Source organism: Capsicum annuum, chromosome 7, assembly GCF_002878395.1.
Source record: "Capsicum annuum cultivar UCD-10X-F1 chromosome 7, UCD10Xv1.1, whole genome shotgun sequence".
NCBI classification, from domain to species: Eukaryota; Viridiplantae; Streptophyta; class Magnoliopsida; order Solanales; family Solanaceae; genus Capsicum; species Capsicum annuum.
The window spans coordinates 50020518-50034704 of record NC_061117.1 but is presented as its reverse complement, the minus strand read 5'-3'; positions in this window follow the sequence as shown (position 1 = coordinate 50034704).

Genomic DNA, 14187 nt, shown 5'->3' with positions numbered 1-14187 from the left:
AGCACACGCTCTCAACATATCTTCTAGGGTCTGAGTAGTCCTCTCAGCCTGACCATCTGTCTGCGGATAAAAAGCAAAACTCAAAAGAAATTTGGTAACAAGACCTTTCTCAAACGTCCTCCAAAACTGAGAGGTAAATTAAGTACCCCTATCCAAAATGATAGATGAGGAAACTCCATGCAGCCTGACTAACTCCCAGATATACAATCTAGCATAATCCTCTAATGTATAAGATGTATGTATGGGCAAGAAGTGCGCGGACTTAGTCAACCTATCTACAACAACCCAAATAGAATCATGAGGACGACGAAAAAGAGGTAACCCAGTCACAAAGTCCATATTCACCATCTCCCCCTTCCAAGTAGGTATACTAAACTCTTGCATCACACCACCAGGTCTTCGGTGTTCTACCTTAACCTATTGGTACATTGTACACTTTGCTACAAACACTGCTATACCCTTCTTGATACCATTCCACCAATAGATTTCTCGCAAGTCGTGGTACATCTTGGTAGTGCTGGGATGAATTGAATACTGCGCGCCATGCGCTTCTGCCATAATCCTCTACCTCAGATCATCAACACACGACACACCCAATCTACCATGCAATCTCAATACGCCATCTCCCCCTTGGGAGAAAACCTCTACCTTTTGGTCCTTAACTGCCTCCTTTCAGTCTGACCAAACTAGGATATCTATCTTACTTCTCCTTTACTTCCTAAACTAAAGAGGATTTGGAACTACTATGCACAAAAGTATTTCTCTCAGCTGAATCAAGTAATCGAACACCCAATCTAGCCAGAAAATGCACATTATGAGCTAACTCTTTCTTACCATCCCCTATATGAGCAACACTACCCATAGACAATCTGCAAGGGCATCCGCCACTACATTGGCCTTGCCCAGGTGATACAACACATTCATATCATAGTCTTTTAAAAACTCTAACCATCTCCTCTGCCTAACATTCAACTCCCTCTAAGTAAACACATACTGCAGGCTCTTATGATCAGTAAACACATCAACATGAATACCATAAAGGTAGTGTCCCCAGATTTTCAAAGAAAAGACCACAACAACTAACTGAAGATCATAGATTGGGAAATTCTTCTCATGCGGCTTTAACTGTCTGGAGGCATAGGCTATAACCTTACCTCTTAGCATCAACACACAACCCAAACCAATTCTAGAGGCATCATAATACACCACAAAAACATCTGTATCATCAGGCAAAATCAACACAGGGGTTGAATAAGTCAAGTCTTTAACTCCTAAAAACTCTTCTAACAGGAATCTGGCCACTGGAACTTAACTTTTTTTTGGGTCAACCGGGTCATAGGAGATGTAATAAAAGAGAAACCTTCAACAAAACGATGGTAGTAGCCCGTTAGACCCAAGAAACTTCTAATGTCAGATGGAGAGATAGGTCTAGCCTAATTTGTTACAGCTTCAGTCTTTTGGGGATCAACTCTAATACCTTTGCCTGAAATAATATGATCCAGAAAGGCTGCAGAACTTAGCAAAAACTCTCACTTATTGAATTTGGCAAACAACAGGTGATCTCTAAGATTTTGTAAGAAATTCTAAGGTGTTCTGCATGATCATGATCATTGCAGAAGTAGACAAGGATATCATCTAGGAGTACTATGACAAATGTATCAAGATATTGCTTGAACACTATATTCATGAGGTTCATAAAAGCTCCTGGATCATTGGTTAGACCGAAAGACATGACTAGAAACTCAAAGTGACCATAGCAGGTTCGCAAGGCTTTCTTTGGAATATCACATTCCCTGACTTAAAGTTAATGATAGCCGTATCTATGGACTATTTTGGAGAAATAACTTACACCTTGCAACTAATCAAACATGTCATCAATTCTCAAAAGAGGATACTTATTTTTAACTGTGACCTTGTTAAGCTGACGATAGTCAATGCATATATGCAAAGAACCATCTTTTTTCCGTACGAATAGAACAGGTGTGCCCCAAGGAGAAATACTGGGCCTTATGAAACCTTTTTCTAAAAGATCTTTGAGTTGCTCCTTCAAATCCTTAAGCTCAGTAGGTGCCATACGGTATGGCAGAATAGAAATAGGACGAGTGTTGGGAAGAAGGTCAATCCCAAATTCTATCTTTCTATCGGGAGGTACCCCTGGGAGATCTTTCAGAAAAATATCTAGAAACTCATTAAAATTTTGATTGACTGAATAGTTGGAGCCTCAAACTTAGTGCCCTTGAATCAAACTAGGTGATAGATGCAACCCTTGGATATTAGCTTTTTGGATTTGAGATAGGAGATAAAATGAATCTTAGGAGATGTCGAACTCCCAGACCACTGAAAAACTAGCTCATCAGGGAACTGAAACTTCACCACATGGGTACGACAGTCTATAGATGCATAACAAGAATAAAGCTAATCCATACACAGAATAAGTTCAAAATCCATCATGTCTAACTCTATCAAATTAGAAAGTATGACTCTATGAAGAACACTAATAGGACAATCTCTATGCACTTGTTTAGCAACAACCGACTCCCCTACTGGTGTGGAGAATAGAAAAGGCTCAGGAATCTTTTTAGGACTTACTTTAAAATTAACAGCCACAAGTAGGGTCACATAGGAGAGACTTGACCAGGGGTCCAATAACACATAGACATCAAAACAAAAGACGCGGAGCATACCAGTGACAATATCCTCCTGCACTTGATGGGATGGTAAGGCATAGAATCTGTTCTGGCACTGACCGCTAGCAGTGCTAGATGAAGCGCACTGAATAGGGGTGGGACGAGGGACAAAAGTAGGTGTACTAGCATTCTGTACCTGAGGTCGGGCATATCTAGTCCCCTACCTAGCATGCAGACAATCTCTAAGTCTGTGGCCCTTCTTACCACAACCAAAACAACCCCTCAAATCTACGAAACAATAACAAGGATAATCCTTACCATACTTAGCACAAGAAGGATAACGGGGACTATTACCAACATTATTCTGTGACCTAGACATAAAAGACCTACTCCCTTACTCCTACCTGCCTCTAGGCGAGGAAGCACTAGCTGATGAATGCACTAGAATAGATGGATGTCTCTGAAACTGAGGGCGTTTTCCTCCATGGAACCTAGGCTGACTGTACTCATGCTGCTCAGATCTAGCCCTCTTGTTACCCCTTACTCTATCTGTCTCTATAATCTTATCCACCTCTATCTACTATGCATGCATCATCAACCAAGATAGATTTATATCTCTATGCAGCATCGTAGTCCTTTACTCTTTCAGCACATAACCAGAAACACCTATCACGAACTTGGTCATACTTGCTCGGGTGTCAGAAATCAAATCAGGAGCATAATTGGCCAACTGGTTGAACTTAAAGCAGTATTCCTTAATAGTTATGGAGCCCTGCATCAAGTTCATAAACTCCTCTATCTTTGCTTCACTCATCTCAAGCGGAAAGAACTTATCCAAGAATGCATCTTGGAACACCTGCCAAGTTATAGGAGCAGCATCCTCACCTCTACCCCTCCTCCACGATATAACCCAGCCATAAGCTATATCCTTCAACCTGTAAGACGCTAACTCAACACTTTTCTCCTTAGAAACATGCATCACCTGCCTGATCTTTCTCACCTCCTCAAGGCACAATTGTGGGTTCTCACTGGCCTTGGACCCATAAAACTCTGGTGGATTCATCTGTATGAAATAACAGATCCTAGCAGTAGCTAAATCATCTCTCTGTTGATTTGCAACTGCAGCCTAGTTATTGGCCCAAACATTAGCAATGACTGCTTGGGCTAATGCTTGAAAGGCCGCCTAAAACTCAGCATGATACATAGTATCATTCAAAGGATCAACAGGTGGCGGTTGCTTATCCTTATTTCTGCGGGCATTCGCTCTTCAAAAAAGTATTTTCTAAAAAAGGAGAGCACAAATTATTAGATGAGAGGGACAACTGCAGGCACAATGGAATCTGAAAGAAAGAAACAATTTTTTTCTAAAACGTCTTGTAGCCTTTTGCTCATAGGTGTGGCGTTCTACACACCAATGGTCAAGAGTATACTCAACGCGGCTTGTCAAACTCCCTAGGACTCCTTAAACACCTTAGGCTCTAATACCAAGTCAGTAATGACCCAAAATCATCTCTCGTGGCATCACACGATTCTTTGGGCTACAGTATCCCCAAGCTAACTCTTAGAGCCTATTACTTCTCATAATAACTCATTCAAGAAGAAATATAGAAAACACTAGCACTGTAATATCAAATGCACAGAAATACGACGATAATACTCAGTCCAAACTACCATAATACTGGAAATCTAAACACAACCATAGTCTAATAACTAGCTTGACAAAGCCTCTGCTACTCCATGAACTGGAGATTCATTGGGATAGGTCCCCAACTGACTCAAACTAAACTGAAAGTAATAACATAAATACTCAAATACTGAAATGTCTGCAGATAGGCCCTCGAACCATAAGGACTCACCACTAGGGAGATGTAGACAAAGGTACTCAAAAATCACTAACGAGGTTGGGAATGAGCACCTAAACCTACATTATAAGACAATGAAGCACATAGACGTATATGTGGATCAACACTTGGGAATGCACTGAGTATATGGGGGTGTATACATTTACATAAAACAATATCAATACTCTTTAATCAAATCATACATGCAAATAGGAATGACTCACATGGCTTGAATAAGTCAAAATGTAAAGCTCATAAATCAAGTAGAATGAAGCAAGTAACAAAAATCTCATGAGTTATTATACTTTAGCTTTAAAATCTGTGCTCTCCTCTTATTCTTATTACTCATAGGATAAAAGAAGCTTTAAACAATACTTTCAACTCATGCCTATGTCTCATAGAGAGTAAAACATCTTTATTGCTCAAGAATTATAACTCTTTTGAACTCAAACACTTGGAACTTGGAATCATATAACTTTTGTTTAAAAACTGGTGATCAACTCGTATTAGTAGAGAAAACTACTTCCTTTTTTGTAAAATACTCAAAAGCAATTCGTTCACTTTAGGAAATATCTCATCTCAAAGATTTAGGGAAAATAATCTATCTCAATGGAAAATACTTCATTTTAGGGAGGTTCTCTTAACCAACATAAACCATGCGAGCTACTTGGAGTCAAACTTCTTGTCCACCTAAGGAAGAAACCTCACGTTGGGGAGAGGCATCATACTCTTGCCAAGTAGTATAACCTTAACTCAATGATCACTTATCTCGGCCTCAGGCCCAATCATCTCGGCCTTAGGCCAAAAATATCAAACCTACGGTGGCACGTAATTTTGGGTAAGAAACCATAGTAACTTACTCAACTCGGTGCTAAATACTACTCCCTTAGTTTATATCATTCGTTTCATGAAAATCAACTTTCAAAATAATCTTATGGGTCCTAAGAACCCAACAATCAAATCTGTAATCTCATGTAGTAAAGTGGATTTCAAAGCTCTATGACTATTAGGTCAAAACATTTCTCAATAATCTCAGAATACTCAAATCATGGGTGCTTATAACACAAAAGTTCATAAAATTGCAAGTTTCAAGTAGGGCTTAGTGACCCATAATTCAATCTCAAGTTAAAACTCATCAAAATGTATATTAGATAGCATATAGATTCATAAATTATATAGAAATCTGGAATTTATAGCAATTTAGCTCATAATCTCAACATACTCATATACTTTAATATCTCAAATATTTTAACTATTAACTTCTCAAGGATTAAAATCATGGGGTACAGACCTATCTACAATTTCTCAAGAAAATATGTAAAAATCATGTCATTAAACTCTCAATTCATCCAAAACATCAAAAGCTTGCAACCAATAACAATGGATGAAAAACCCCTAATTCAATTTCATGTAAAATCTGATAAGTTGCAGAAAATTATAGTTTAAAGAAGCTTTTGGGAACAAGGGTGAAATGATTATCCATGTTCAAAAGCCCACACACCTTATATTATGAAATAGGATGAACAAGCTTGCTTTAACCTCATGTTCTTACTCTTGTGAGAGGGTTCTTGCAACCTTTGAATTTAGAGAACTCAAATTTCAACTTAATTTATAGAATATATGCTGAGTTCTTGGATTTCTTGGAGAAGGGTTCTAGATTTGATCTTGAGAGAGAAACCCTAGCTCTCTTATGTTTTGGACGATGAATGAAGCCATTTTCTTCATTTGGAATATATATAGTTGATTAAAGAGTGGAAAAGACCAAAAAACCCTTTTAAAAATAAGTTAAAAATACTGAATGGGGGTTGTGATGGTCGGAGCAATAGTCGTCGCTAGCCTGACGGTTCGTTGGATTGTCCATTGCATGCTGGTCAAAAAAAGAACTCACTGCCTCTATGAGACGGTCGTAGCAACGGTCCGTCATAGTCTTGACGGTCTGTCAAAACGTCCGTCACACGTTGTCTAGGATGAGACCCCACTTCCTTAGTGGCGACAGTCTCAACGATGGTCTATCGTAGCCTTGACGGTGCATCGTCTTGGCCGTCATACTTGGGCTAGGAAAGGGAGTTTCTGCCTTGGTTGCGACGGTCCGAGCGACGGTATATGACAAACTCGATGGTTCGTCCGATCATCCATCGCAACTGGACCGTTCCGACAACTCTTAGTAAAACGGCCATAACTTCTCACCCCAATCCTTGATTTAGATGATATTGGTAACGTTGGAAAGCTAATTCAATTCTCTACATGAAAAAAAGTCAAATTTAAGAAAATTCTATATGGTTTAAATACTAATCACTTAGGAATATCTTCTCAATCTTTTAGGGCTGGAATTAGACTTTACTTCACACACTCTAAGGCTCGAACTATGAGGGAACTTGGCGGGATCTTACAGGCAATAACTAGTACTATGATATAAAGGCTACATAAGCATAGAGTGAGTACAAAATGAATGGTACTTAGTTCAAAACTGCCAACTGAGCTCCAAAGGTAAATTAAATATATACAACATATAAAAAAAGTAGAATCTAAACCGAAGAGTCCGGAAATCATATAAAATTTCAATGAGAATCATAAGGGACAACTATCCTGTTAAAGTCAAGGATTATAACATATTAAAACTAAGGAATTATCAGGGTGAAATATCCTATTCCAACTACAATTAATGGATGTTAATACTATACCATATATCCCAGGCCAATATACGAAAGAAGAGCGAAGAAAGATATATATATATAGAAATATACAAGGCCAAGAAACAATATACAATATGTACAAATGAATAAAGGGATATATGATAGTTCCGTAACATCATATCGCTCGATATATATATAGAGATATATATAAACATGAGGTAATCTCAAGGATAACCTAGATCATCATATTCTCATTCTAGGACTTCATTATAATTCTACCAGGATTTAATACTATCATACTCATGGCTTCTAATCCACCTGGCTAGACATGACATAATCGTGGATGATAGTAACATCATAATATAGAGAAGGTTGTAGATGTACCTTAGATTTCAATACTGGACCAATGACCAATATGTCAGAAGTTAGCCATAATAAGGATCATAAAAATGATAACAATAATATCAATAACACCGTGAATAACTGTCTACTCCAGAAAACACAATACCTAGCAGAGCCTATACGTACCCCTACCGCCCTAAATTTAGAAGGTTAAATAATATACAAACATAAGGCATACTTTTCACCCATATCTATGAGGTTAAACTAATATACAAACATAAGGCATACTTTTCACCCATATCTATGAAACTATCCCATACTGGATGATAGACATAGGTTAATACTGTGATAGACGATGCACATGCATGAATGAATGTAGAGTACACAATCAATATCATATTTTCATCATCATAACTATCTTTATCACAACTATCTTTATCATAACCATCATTAGTGTAATCAACCTCCATCTTTTTGTATTAATACACCATCACAGTATCCTCTAGCCTTATCGCGTATCAATATCATCATCACAATATCCTCCGGTCTTGTTGGGTATTTATATATCATCATAATATCCTCCAGCCTTGCCGTGTATCCATATATCATCACAATATCCTTCGGCCTTACTGGGTATCAATATCAACATCATAATATCCTTTGGCCTTTTTGGGTATCAATATATCATAACAATATCCTCTAGCCTTACCGGCTGTAAATATATCAACACAATATCCTCTGGCCTTGTTAGGTATCATTATCAATGTCACAATATCCTCCGGCATCAGCAAGTATCAATATAATCATAAATATAAATACACGTATATTTATAGACATATAATATGTGCTCAAGATATAGAAGAAAAAAGGTAAATCTACAAGCCTAGTAATATATTGATAATCACCATTCGTTATTATCCTTGTCAATACTTCCCAACTATTCATTATTAGCTAACCAACGCTTATGATCATTAAACCAGTAAATCACTAGTCTTCACATGACCTCTAACTATTAGTCTAAACATTATCCTTCACATAATCCTTATTCATTGGATAACAACTAACCATTTTTAATATAGTAGCCAATACCTGACATCTAGTTAAGGTTCATCACTAGGCCATAATCGTCATTTATCAACTGATCATCATTATGAACTAATCAGCCTATAGTCGATAATCATTATTAGCTGACACATTATCATTTATAATCTAACCATCTTTTATTAACTAAAACTATTTGTTTACCAATCATCATGTATGAATAATTCAACATTTACCAACTATTCATTATTATTAACTAGTCTCTTATCACTAACATCTCTTACTATCTAGCCTCATTAATTCACGACTCCTCGTTTGACAACTAATTGACATCATGAACATAGTCATTAATATCAACTAATATTTACCTAAGCTAAAACCGACATCACCATTAGCCACGTATGAACCATTGCTAGCTGTGATATTTTAACTAAGCAAGGTTCATTAACTAGAACATTAGATTCCTAACCATCTTGTGCTATAGTTACCTAACAGACAAATTCCTACCACATAGCTTAACCTTTATATAGGAAGAACAGTCATAAGATCATATTCCATCAAGAATCACATCAATTACCAATATAATAATCATGAATGTACCAAATCTATGTATTCCATCACCAATATTCAATATTTGGAACAATAAGCATCATACCATATCTTCCTCCATCCCATACTGTGCATACAAACATACATATGCATATTCATAAACTATAATCGCATCCTTTATAATGATAAATTATTCTCAAATATCCAATGAATATCATAACAATGCCCTTGGCACAATAATATGCCTTGAATAATAATAATATCATAATCACAGCCTTCGACCCATATGCATATCCGAATACATATTGATAATCATATTTACAAGCTGTAGCATATCTCTAATCATCTCACATATAGGAGGCATCTCGAATATAGGAGGCACAATATCAATAAGCATTTAATCATCTCTCACATACGGGGAATCTCATATATAGGATGCATAATATCAATAATCATATAATCATCTCTCACATAGGAGGCATCTCATATATAGGCGGCATAATATCAATAAGCACGTAATCATCTCTCACATAGGACACATCTCACATATATGAGGCATAATATCGCTAAGCATGTATTCATTTATAACATATCTCTTATCAATAGGTCATACATCATGACATATGACAAATATCGCCTCTCTCCGCCAATTGTCATATCTAAGAGAAATATTATCTCTATAGGTCATATTATCATATCTAAAAGAAAATATCATCTCTATAGGACCAACAACATATCTAAGAGAAATAGCATCCCTATAGGCCCAACATCATATGTTAGAGGAATAGCATCTCTAAAAACACAATGTTATGTCTAAGAGGAAATATCATCTCTATGAGCAAAATATGAAGTCTACGAGGGAAAATCATCTACATAGGTCAAATATCATATCAAGAAGGAGGTAGTATTGGTATAAGCAAAAATATAATTATTTAGGGAAAATACATCATCATTTAATAAGCCACAGAGTAACTTTATAGTAACGTTTACTAGTCTCGACAATGGCTAACATCCATTACTAGGTCCACAAGGCTAACACAATACATAGCCTAAGTGGGCCAAATAATTGCACTTTTAATCATCAATTTCCATATTTAGGAAAACTATGCACTATGCCCCAACTTGGCTAAGGTATCTATTTCAACTTCTAGATGTTACGTAATCCATAACCAATCTGAAAATCGAAACATCATCTAAAAATAAGGGTATTTAAGAAAACTCTACCCATTTACGATTACAGTACTACACACTAGTACAATAGGATTGAAATATGTTAATCATGATTCCAATGCTAAAACCACATTCCTAAATATAGCATTATATTGTATCCATTATACAAACTAATCTAAACTAGGGAGAAAGCAATTGGATTTTCAAGGGTTAGAAACATACCATCTTACAGGTATAAAACCCTCATCTAATCCCCAAATATTAATAATCAAGACTAAGTTATTATACTAATAATCAAGCCTAACATCCAATTCACACGCAATATATATCACACGTCATCTATAAAGAAGAGTAAATAGAACCCTACCTCAAAGCCAAACCACAAAACCTTACATCATGCACCATATGCTTGACTTTACTTTATAATCCTCAAAATAGCATCACACTAACAAAATAATAATCTAGTCATCAATATGATTCTAACGATACCTATATTACACTATTGTGCTTCGAATCTAACAACGACACCAAAACCTCAAGTGTGTCCCACATAAGGAAAAAGAGTTTTCGAGGCCAACCCATTGTTCCCATAGGAACAAGGAATCAAACTGTAATGCTCAAAGATCCCATCCTGGGATGTCACATGGTGCTTTAGGCCACACGTGGCCTCAATCTAGCCATCTAAGCCTGTCTTAACATCTATAACTCACTATGACAATAATGACGCTGTAATAAGGAAGAATAATCATGTCATGAACATACTGGAATACAAAGAAATATTGTCCTGTTCAAACAAAATACTAAAATTCTATACATATTGGTACTTTAGTCTGAAAAAGCCTCTACTGCATAAGACCGAGGAGCCACTGGGATAGATTCCCCAACTTACTCGTACTGAACTGAAAGGCAACAACCATCTATTAATAAGATAAAATCAGGGACATGGGTCCTCGAACCATGAGGACTCACCAACTTCAGAAATGTAGATAAAGGTTTTCATAGATAACTGTCGCTATTGAGACGGAGCTCCTGAACCTACATCACGAGGAAATATAGAACACTGAAGAGTATGGGAATCAGTACTTGGGAATGTGCTAATTATGTGGAGCTGTATACAACGCTTTTAAATAATATCATAAAAATAAAATAAAATCATGCATGCTGATAATAATGACTCTCTTCGCTTGAATTTCCTGAAATATTATTTCCATGAATCATTAATAATAACACATGCTTCATAAATCTCATAAATCATTGGACTCAACTAAAACTCTTTAACTCATGACTTAGATTGACTCGGTAACTCAAGGAACTTATATCATTATGGACTTGGGAGTTTCTTATAACCGACATAAACTAAATCATGTGAGCCGCATGGAGTCCAATATTTTGCCCTACTAAAGAGAGAACCCCACATTGGTGGTAGCGTCGTACTCTTTCTAAGGAGTACAACCTCAATTTCATAATCATAATCCCATACTCAACCTATGGCCCATAATTATCAATATCAATCCTACGGTGGCACATAGTTTTGAGGAAATACCATATTTCTCGCTCGGTGTTAAATACTCCTCCTAGACTTAGCTCAAAACGCGTCATGAAATCGACCTTAATCAATATCAACTCATGGGTCAATCATAGAGACTAAAACATAAATATATCTTATCTGTATATCATATACAACTATGGATTCCTAACTCGACTCAAAATTAAAACAATCTTTCTCAACATCAGGTGTATTGCTCATCAAATCATGTCAAATGTCAAAATTTTAGGAAGACATCAAAAGACTCATTCTTGACTTTCAGTCCCAAATATCAATATATATATTCAATAATCAACATTTCATAGAAAATCTTGAATCATGACACTTATCTTAAATCATTTAGAAATCATCAATACGTATAACAATATGCATCTCATAGCATAAATACTCAATTTAAGAAATATGATGGTAAATAAATCCTAATAACAAAGTTAATCAACTTAAATATCGTAATTCATCAATAAAGTAATTTAGGAGTGAACCTACTTGCAAAGATCATAAAATTCCCATAGTAAAAAAAATCAATTCGTTGGGCACAAGAATGAAAGGATATTCTTGTTCAATACCCACATACTTTGGATTTTAAATTTGAGAATAAGAGACTTGATTGGAACTTATTTCTCTCACTTTTCGGTTAAGATTCCTGATGCCTTCACTTTGGGAACATAATTCTTGAATAACTTGGAGAAATCTATGGAAGATTCTTGAATTTCTTGGAGATGATTTGGATTTGGAAATGAGAAACCCTAGTTCTCTAGATATTTCTTAGAAGAGATTGAAGAGAAAATTAATGGCTCTTCTCTACTTGGATATATATAAGAGACCAAAAGGGGCGGAAATGTCCAAAATGCCCTTTAAAAAGAGTTGAAAATTATTGATTGGGGTCTGTAATAGTCGAACTAATGGACCATCAGAGCAACTGATGGTCCACCCGATCGTCCATCACTTGAGTGCCAAAACTTGGACATTTTACCTCGACGTGATGGTCGAAGTGATGATCTGTTAGGAAACTGACGGTCCACTAGATTGTCTATCACTTAGGGGTCAGAAATAGGACATTCTGCCTCTACGTGATGGTCAAAGTGATGATCCGTCAGTAAAATGATGGTCCACCAGATCGTCCATCACTTGGGGGTCAAAAATGGGACATTTTACCTCGACTTGACATTTTTCTTGACGGCCCACCATTTTGGCTGTCGCACGATGGCCAAAAAAAGGGGGTTACTTCCTTGGCTTGATGGGATAAATAACGGTCTGCCAAGGACTTATCGGTCCACCAGATCTACAGTCAAATCTAGGTGATTACGACATTGCTCATTAAAACGGCCATAACTTCCTCGTCTGATGTCGCATTTTGATGAAATTGGTATCGATAGAAATTAGAGAAATACAACATAATATAAACATCAATAACTTTTGAAGCTACCCCTATCCAGTCAAAAGATAGATTTAGGCTTAAGGACCATTTAAGCTACCCCTATCTAGAAACTGATAGTCCACCAGATCGTCCATCAATCGGGGGTCAGAAATGCGACATTCTTTTTTTACTTGACAGTCCTCTTGACGGTCTATCAAATTTTTGGCGGCCCACCATTTTGGCCGTCGCACGATGGCCAGAAAAAGGGGTTACTGCCTTGACTTAACGGGACAACTGGTGGTCCACCAAGGACTTGACGGTCCACCAGATCGACCGTCAAACCTCGACGATTCCAATAATGCTCATTAAAATGGCCATAAATTCCTCGTTCGATGTCGGATTTTGATGAAATTGGTATCGATGGAAAGTTTATTCAATGCTCTACATGATAGAAAGTAGAAATTAGAGAAATACAACACAATATAAACATCAATCACTTGAGAAGCCATCCCTATCCACTGGAAAGACAGATGTAGGATTACGGAACAATCGGGGTATTACACATAACCCTCAAGAAATGGGTAAAAATTAAGCATACTTTGGGCTATATTCAAGCCCTAAGTTAAATGGGGGTTTTGGGTCCTAATTAGTAAATTCAAGCATGCATTCAAGGGATTCTTACCTTAAATTTGAAGATTATCATGAAAAAAGATGATAATCATGCTCCCAGGTGACCCACCATGACCAATTTGTGATTTACATACCATATTAGGGTGTCTAGTTCTCAATAGAGGAAGAAATATCCAATTCTCGTTAAAAATAAGAATTTAAACAAACCTTCCCAGGCCTTCAGCTAGGGCGATTGTGAACCCACACATGCCCAAATCACGGCATTGTGATAGCTGTGAAACCACCGTGCGTGGTAGTTTTTGGCACTAAATGACAACTGAAACTTGTAATTTGATTCTATGTTTTGGCCAATGCCTCGGAATATATCCGGAATTCAAATTTCACAAACAAGAATTGTAACCACACTAAATTCGATGTTTTGGACGCGTTGGTAAAGTTTGATTTTAAATCT